A 6,000-nucleotide genomic window follows, 5' to 3' on the forward strand; every position below is an offset into this window, starting at 1 on the left:
CAGGAATCTCAGTTATTCCACTCATTTGAACATAGTTCAAAGGAAGTCCATCACAGAATGCCTGCTGCCTTTGCGACTGAAGAATTGCATTTAATGAACTCAAGCAGAATATGTAATGATCAGTTTCATTATTTACCATTATTACATGGGAGAAAATAACTACTTGTTTACATTGCAGGTTGATTATTTGGATTATGAATTATCTTTTAACTGGTACAAAAGTGAGGCCCTTCTAGATATAACAAGAAATTATTCCTTACATAAGCTCTTGGCGTACTCAGTTTTGGGCAGGGTTTTAAGAACACTCTTTTGCAAAAAGAAAACAGAAAATTGAAGGTTAGCTGTTGAGCCCTCAAAATATAAGAAAAGTAATCTGAAATTTGACTTACGCTTATTTCAAGTGAATTCATAAGAGCCCCTGAGTAGAACTTGGAAAAACATGAAGGGTAACAACCTCAGAGTAACTTCTTTCCCTTCCTGCCTGCCTGATAACAAACGCTAATACTGTTGTGCTTATCTGTGAACAACAAAGATGACGAACAGTTTACTGAACAGTGTCATCCTGTCCTCGAAATTGGCAAACCTTTGGGAGTTAGAAACCCTTCCCTCTTTTTATTTAAATAAAGGAAGGGTTATCATTTCCAAAACCTTAGCAGATAATTTGATTAGTTAGCTGAAACTGATATTGGGATCAACTTAAGGGCACACATATTTATAGCAAAATGTAATTGGCAGAGAAAATAACTGTAGTATTAGGAATAGCACAAGTTATCCAGAGCATTGCTGTTCACATACATCTGTCCGTCTACCAAAATGGACACACTCAGTGATCAGCAGCTTGCTTAACGTATGCTGAAGCATGAAGTAGAGCAGATAGAGACTAATGCACAACTTCAGGCGCGTGGTTGATAATTACATACACAAAAGCATTTCCCAGGACACTTTTTACAGTTCACCTTGTCAAAAAAAGAGATGTGCTTGTTACACTGGTAAATCAGTATTGCATATGAAAAGTCACTTTACAGCAAAGTTTGAATTATGAAAGCGAACACAATGCTAACTTAATGGTACATAATACAAAAGTGTGTTCTGATAGTTGCCTCTGACTTTTCAGGGTTTACATTAAAAAGGAGTCTTGGATTGTAAAAGAAGTACTGTGCTTTCACGCACTGTTGAACTCGGCTCCATTCAATAGTTCGGTTATATTGCTCTAGTCGCTTACAGAGGGAATTTGGAGTTTGACCTTTTGCCTTCAAATTGCCCGTTCCTTGATTCCACCAAAAATTTAAAAAGTAATTTGCCCAGATTTCTGTGAAGTGTTCTGTGTGGCAAAATCTGTGTGTCATAAAATAACCTGTAAGGGTAGGATATATTGGTTTGGGCTAAGAAGAGTTTAACAGCTTAAATTTCAGTGACCGTTACTATTTTCATAAGGCTCTTGTTTTAAAGTTGTTTACAAATGTACTTTTATTTTTCTGTTAAACTATCTGGAGTGTTCAGGCATTTTTTCATGTACTCTTTTGTCCAGTTAAAGCTGTTCCTCTAATAATGGAGGTGAAACACCTAGTTTTGTCTGGGCGCTGCCTTCTCAGAAAGGGTGACAGGCTCTGCTTTTTGTTACAGTTTGTGTTCTGTAAGATACTGTGTAATTGAAAGTATACTTCTGTACACTGTGCAGTTCTGCCAAAAATGCTTTTTTTTTTTTTTTAGGCTTTTTGGCATTTTTTCTGATGAGAAGTTGAAGATTGTAATGCAAAACTTGTACATAAAATGGTGAATGATTTCATATGATTCAGGAATGACCAGTGTGGCTTTCTGCTACAGGGTTTTATTGCGTTGTCAGGAATCTACTTAATAAAAGCTGAGAGACTTCCACAAACACGTAGTAATGCCCCAGCGCTTGCCAGGGCATCCATGATCTCCGATGGAATCCCACACAGGGTGGGGGATAATCATCGTGCAGTTGTTCCCACCGCCGAAAGAAAATTCTTCTGCCATTAGCTCTTCCCTTCCTGTGTGCAGAAGCAGGGTGTAGGATGAATAGTGCTGCTCATAACTGAGTAGCGAGATATTTTAAGAATGCCACATCTTTCAGACGGATGTTCCACAAAAAGATAAGCGCTCGTCTTTTGTTGTTCCCTTTGGACAAATTCCATTCCCTCGAACTTCTCTGTTTTGTTCGTAAAAAGATTTTACTGCTTGAGAGTTTCCAGCGCCGTAGCACAGACGGAGACAACCCCTTAACTGTCTCCTTGCCTGTGAAGAACACAAAATCGTGCTTCAGGTCGGTTCTGAGCTGCTTTGAACAGCTCGGCTGTTTCAGGTGCCCTGCTCAAACCTGGAGGACAAGTTTGAAATGATAAGGGCAAAAAATGGTGCGGCGCACTCGACCCCTCAAAATGCAGATTTTCCTGTGGTGAGCTGGTTGAAGAGGAGGATCTTATGAAAGTAAGCCTGGGTACGTGTATACACGCACCTATAGACACTGTTATGTATGTATAGGTGTAGAGAGCTGCATATATCAAATCAGAATTGGCAGATGTCTTTTTATTTCCAGAATCTGAGCTTTCTGTAGTTAGCTTTTACTTACTTTAAAAATGTCACTAGGTGAGTGGTGCTCTACGCCTGCGAGGATCAAGTTCTATAGAGACGGGTGAATACAGGTGTGTGTACGTGAGAGTGCATCAGCTGTTTTCTGTGCCCGGGTAACCCTTCTCTACTTCTTGCAGGGACGGTTGCGATCTCCCCACCGCACTTGGACAGATTTGCTACAAATGTTTTGACGCTGAACCTACATCCTGGCTCTGGTTGTGGAGGGGTACTTCATGAATGAGCAAAACTGAGTTTAGACCAAATACTTGAAATTTTTAATTATTAATAAAATACTGTCATAAAATACTTAAAGAGCACTGCTAATCCTAGGGCTTTAACCTAAACAAGCATTAATAAAAAAAAGGGTTATTCATAGCTGTGTGCTCTACGCTAAGTAGCTAAAAATTTGAGATGCTCCAGAGGATAAAATAGGCTTGTGTTCACATAATTGCACGTGCTTTACCCATACCCCCCTTCTAACTTGGATAAAAGCAGCCCAGCTACTCTTGCTCTTGGGAACCGTTGCTTTTTATGGATGGAAAGAGAGGAGCGGATCGTTGCGTTACGAGAAGTTAAAAGCGTATCCAGCCTTGGGAAGCGAGAGGCAGACCTGGAAGCGGGAGGATTGGAGCCCCTGCCTCCTCGTTGTGGGCTCTTCACCGGTGCTGGGGGAGATGGGGGCTGAGGCCGTGCACCCGACTGCGGCTCCCTAGCAATGTGCAGACCCCAGCTGCGAGTTTCCGCTCCCCTTGGACCTCGCCCAGTCCTTAAGCAGTGGGTCCTCCCTGCATAACTATGAATCCGCTAATGCTAACGTGCAGACTGGTGGAAATGGAATGGTCTTCCATTTTCCCAGCCATGCTTTTGCCCTCCCACTGGTGTTGAAGAGGAGAGGCTGCGGAGCAGCTGCACGTGGGCTGCTCTTCTGTGGTATTTAGGCAGAGGACCAAGGAGTGATTTGCATTCATATAACCTATGGGCTCAGCACGTGGGATGGGACATGATTTTTAACTTGCAGCAGAAAATTAGAAAAAATTCCCTAGTTACAGAAGACTTGAGGATCATGTGATGAAGTAGATATGCTGAGGAGCTTTGTCTGGGTCTGTTCCTCTCCTTTTTCATGAAGAGCAGTAAGGCAGACTTCACCTGTTGGGCTGCTTTTTAGCTATGTGCAAAGCCACCGTCACTGTCTTGGTAGCTCCTGTGGTGTGAAAAGAGGGGTGGCCAAAGAGCTGCTTAAGAAAAGGAGGAGAGCGGTTTGCACTGAGCCTTTTATGCAGCGTTGCTGGTGTGAATATAATATATGTTTAAGACTATTCCGAATCCCTCACAAAAACAGGCAAAGTTACAAAGATTAGGCTAAGAAAAAGAAACTGTCCTGTCATCTAAGGATGTCCGTATTTGCCAAGCCATTGCTGCAGAAGCGTTCCTGTGAGCGTCTTTGTTCCCCAGGGTCCCAGAAGAGCCTGCCTGTGCCCGTCACCGGAGGAGACCTCAAACAGCTGTCTCCAAAAAGTTAAACCTGTTACGTGCGAATCAGACTCTTATTAAAAGTTTCTTACTTCATCATTAGCAGCACGGCTAGAGCAGAGCCGGGAATTGTTCGTGAGGTAGGAGGTGCAGCTAATTTAGCATGTCCTCGGGGTCTGTCTGCAGGGCTGCCGGCCACAAACCGCTTCTGTCAGTAAAGGGCTGGGATGGGACCCGAGAGGCAGAGGCGGCGCAAGGAGCCGTTTTGGTCGGTGCAGCTGTGCTTTACATCAGAGCAGGGTGCCGTGGCTGCGCGCTGGCAGGCCTGCTGGTTTGCATTACAGGTCTTCAGCCGCCACTCCAGGTGTCCTTGAGTGCTGGTAGACACCACAGCTGTAGCACAGTGTGAGGTTTAGGGTGATCTTTTTACACTCATCAAAAACACCAGGTGCCAAGAGGTGGCTGAGGAGGGATTTGGGTTTTTTGGAGGGAGGGGAAACACCAAGGGTGTGAGGGTCACTGAGCACACTGTATCCCACGTCTCCGGATCGTGGAAACACACCCGGAGCTTTGGCACAAGCCCTCCTCTGAGTGCACTACCAAAGGAACCACGTGGTGAAGCCAGTGATGTGGTGGAGGCTTTCATGGTTGCCTTGTGAGTGCTCTGACTTGAAAGTGCAGACCTGAAAGGAAAGAAGAGGGGAAAAGCCTTGTCAATGCAGCTGGGGATCTGAGTTTGGCTGGCTTATTGTTTACTTTGCATATTATGGTGTGCCCCCTGCCTAAAAGTGCTGTAGGTCAAACTGAGTTTTCAATCTCGGCTGCTTTAATTCTATGGTTTTAGGACCACGTAACCTGCACCTCTTGGACGAACCTTCAGCTTTCACTGGCTTTAAGCAGGTGCAGCCAAAAAGACTTTTCCTTTCCAGGAGTGGAAGGAGCCAGTGTACTCGAATGAGAGCTACCAGCAGCAGCAACTTCTTTTCTGCAAGTCAGTGACTTGAGCGAGGTGGAGGGGCAGATCAGTTTGCCCCTCCATAAAGCATAACTTTTTATCCGACTGCTTCAGGAGCAGGACCTCAGGCTAAGCACTTGATCTCTTTTTAATATAATCCTCTTGTGATAAATCATGAAAGGTGCAAAAAGGGATCAACATTAAGAATCGAACTTGGTTTTAATTGTCTGAGAGCTCAGATTTTGGGGATTCCTTTTTTTTTTCCCTTCCCTGGTGCCCAGTCTCAGAGCTGGAAGAGGAGCTAGCTGATGTCACCTATTGCACGCAGCTTTTCTGTATTCTGTGCGGCTCCTATAAATTTAGTCTCTGCCAATAAGGTTAACGTACAGAGATTAGACAGTTGCTGAAGTCATGAAATCTAATTACAAAGAAGATGGCTCTAGAGAAGTTTAGCCTTTACTTGATTTATTTGTGAGCACATTTTGTAGCAGTGAAGTGAGTCATTTTCAGAACGTCTTTAGTAGGGAGAACATCAGTCTAATGGCATTTAGGTGTTGATGTTACAAGTTTTTAAGCAGCACTGTGTCTTCGTTTTCCTGAGTGATTACTTCTAGTCTGGATATTGAAGTTGCTGGGGGAAGGCAGAGCTTTGGGTTCACAGAAAGTGAACCTGCCAAGCCCCTTTCTGAAATCAAACAAAATGCTGAAATCTCAAAAATTTGCAAGAAAAATGAGGGAGAATGCCAGTGAGGAAAATGAATTTGCACTCAATTTGGCGTGTTAATCCTGATGCGTAAAGCTGTCTGGTCAGGGAAAGGAGGGGGATGGTGTTCCTAAAAATTTGAGTTTTCCAGTTCTGTTGGTCTGAGAAAGTTACGCTTTGGAAAGTTACACTCTGGAAGTTACACTTCCAGCAAAAACCGTGCCTGGCGGAGACCCTTTGGCTGTCACAACTGCAGCCGGCACCGTGCGACTGCCTGCTC

At 43.9% G+C, this 6,000-nt stretch overlaps 1 protein-coding gene across 4 annotated transcripts in view; it reads left to right on the top strand.

Annotated features, from left to right (window-relative positions):
• The window catches only part of MAP3K7 (mitogen-activated protein kinase kinase kinase 7), a 51,177-nt gene extending 48,084 nt beyond the window's left edge, over positions 1 to 3,093 (top strand). For 2 of the 4 annotated variants that reach the window (XR_012586286.1, XR_012586287.1), the window contains one exon: positions 1,711 to 1,879. The gene's annotated coding sequence lies outside the window, so the exon portion shown is untranslated. Of the gene's footprint in view, positions 1 to 1,710; positions 1,880 to 2,729 lie in introns of those variants that run through there. The other 2 variants (XR_012586285.1, XR_012586288.1) reach the window with 2 other exon arrangements.
• Positions 3,094 to 6,000: the final 2,907 nt, after the last annotated feature.

Source organism: Larus michahellis, chromosome 3 (assembly GCF_964199755.1).
Source record: "Larus michahellis chromosome 3, bLarMic1.1, whole genome shotgun sequence".
Classification (NCBI taxonomy): Eukaryota; Metazoa; Chordata; class Aves; order Charadriiformes; family Laridae; genus Larus; species Larus michahellis.